Below are 2,815 nucleotides of genomic sequence, written 5' to 3'. Positions count from 1 at the left end.
TTTTAAATAGTGCAGGTCTAGACCAGACTCCTTGTAAAATTATTTACAGAGACCCAACAGTTCCCACCATGAGCAAGCACTTGGCGACGTCAGCAAGGAAAAACTTCCTTTTAAGAGGCAGAAACCTCGGACAGACTCCGGCTCTAGGTGGGCAGATGTCTACCTCGACAAGCTGGGGTGAGAGAGGGAGAAAGTGGGGGTAGAGGGGGAGGGCATGGGTGGTAAAGAGAGAAGGACAGAAACAGAGACAAAGGTGGACAGCAACAACAATAGCAGCAACTATACTTAACTATACTTAACATACTACTTAAATTTCTAATAATGATGACGATGATGACAACAACGACTGAATGGAGGCTGGTTACTGAAAACAGCCATCTGTGTCTTAAATATACTGTAAGGTATACAGACTGAACCCGTTTTTTATACCAGTCTGTAAACATGCTTATTTCTCCTGTAAAGTTGTACTTTTTAATATGGGGCCTTATGGAGATTTCTGTAGCCAGCCTCAAGTGGCTGTTTGAGGAACTGCAGTTTTTGTTACTTCTGTGTTGGCTCCATTTGCCAGCCATTTGACTCACTGTATTTTCTTTTAGCCATGCTAGTGGTGTGACTCTCAGGTGTTGTCTATTGGGCCACCCCTTTTCTCTAGTGTGAAATATCTCCAGAACTACTGGATGTATTGAATTTTAAAATGTGAGATTTACACTGCTAATTGTCTGACATCCCATTTTTCTACCCTGTTGAACTTCAATGATGTCGTCATGTCTCCTGATCTCAGGAATGTGTGAGTAAAATGTTAAAATAAGATCCTTTATTGATCTTCCAGAGGGGAACTTGGGGTGCAGCAGTACAAGGACAGAAGAAGTACAGATAAATAAAGAAAATAAATCATTCAAAGCAATTGGACTCAAAATGCTAAATTACAGTCAATAGCAGCAGTTACATATGCATGTCTACAACTATTGTATTTGAACTAATAGTGTATTACCGTCTTAAGCAAAGGTAAAATGGTGAGATTGGTAGCAGCAAAGTCAACATAGTACGGTATATGTAGGAGTAATGTGGTGCAGTCGGCTACCACAGGGTACACCAGAAAATGATATGATATCATTATGTAATTATACTAGGAGTTGTCTGTATTGATAACAAGATCTGATGTAATTGATAATTGAATAAACACGTATAATAACCTACAACAGATATATACATATTGTGTACACTGTTAGACATACACTATAACAAACACTGCACAAAAATATGACAGTAAGTAAAAAATGCTTTTTTTCTTTAACTAAACAGTAATTCTGTGTCATATTTTGGTGACTTCAATACAAGTAGTTAATAGAACTCGCTGTGTTAGTGAATTCCTGTCTGAAAAATCCTTCCTCAGGGGTCAGATTTTTATCACTACAATCAAGTTTTTTGTTCTGACCTGCTCTTCATCACTGGATGTTCAGAAAAGTCACAGTACATTGACACACACATGTTAAATAGTCTTCCTCTCTTTGGCTCAATGAGAGACACATGTTTTATATCAAATCTTCACACTCAGACTGCAACAGAATTTCAGTGGAACTGCCTCAGTTTCCCTGATTTTGAGCCACTGTTTTGATCTTTGCTGTGTGTATTTTTGTGTGTGTGTGTGTACATACACTGCGCACGTACATACACTGTATGTGTCTGGACTGTTTGATACATCTTTTCCTGTGTCAAAGTCATTTTTGAAGATCCGGAGCCAAAACTGAACTTATCAGATTATTGCACAGAGCCCCTGTCTGCATGTGTTTTTATTTGTGTGCATGTGCATGGGTGTGCCCACTTGCATGGTGATGCAGAGATGTTATTTCTGTGCATGATTAACAGCATGTGTGCATGTATATCTGTGTGATTTGTGATTTGTGTGTATGTGGTGGGGGGGGACTGTTCCTCAGAAATTTGTCTTGGCTCCTCTGTAGTTTTTCTGAAACCCAATTTCCTCTTCCCTCCTGTTTTCTGAGGCCATAGCGATTAGACCTCTCACTAGCATCTTGTCCTCAGCACAACCTTTTTCCACCGAAATTCACTGGTAGTATGATCGTATGTGTGCATGAGGTGCGCGCAACCTTGTGCGTGGTCATGATGCACTGAGGTAACGACTCCCAGCTGCATTGTCTGTACAGAAAGCACATCTGGAGAGAAGGAGGAGAAAAGATTCCAAAAAGAAGCAAAGGAAAAGGGGAGTAAATGTCAGCTTATCATAAGTTTAATGTAATATCCTGTTCATTTGTTCTTAAATATAGAAATTCAGATTCAGGAGCTGCACTGGAAAACATCTGGAAGAACTGTATCACTCCCATACACACACATACACACACACAGATTACGACTTTCCTGTAAATAACCTTCAGAGTAGTCATGTGTAGTGTATCTGTGCACGCTGCAGATAGCATGAACATGTACATCTGCTATTTGGCTGTGTGGATCTGTGCATTTGCATTTATATGCATGTGCTTTTGTTTGTTTCTCTTGTGGCCTTGTCTTTGTGCATGTTTGCATCTGAAGTTAATTGAGTCGATTTTTGTGGGTTTTCTGTGGAATAGTGAAAGAAAAGTTGCAGCAATGTTGGGAAAGTTGAGCTGTTTATGATTCTAGAACTGATTATGCAGAAATCCCTCCGGACTGAAACACTCTTTTAGTCCATGTGGAAGAAATTTAAAAAAAAATTAAAGAGTGAGACAGTGTGTGTGTGTGAGAAAGAGGGAGACAGAGAGAGGGAGAAAGAGAAAGAGAGAGAGAAAGAGAGAGAAAGAGAGAGAGATAGAGAGAGAGAGAG

The sequence above is a fragment of the Morone saxatilis genome, unplaced genomic scaffold (assembly GCF_004916995.1).
Source record: "Morone saxatilis isolate NCDOM2014 unplaced genomic scaffold, NCSU_SB_2.0 Contig23, whole genome shotgun sequence".
In the NCBI taxonomy this organism is placed as follows: domain Eukaryota; kingdom Metazoa; phylum Chordata; class Actinopteri; family Moronidae; genus Morone; species Morone saxatilis.
Note: the sequence above shows the minus strand (reverse complement) of the source record.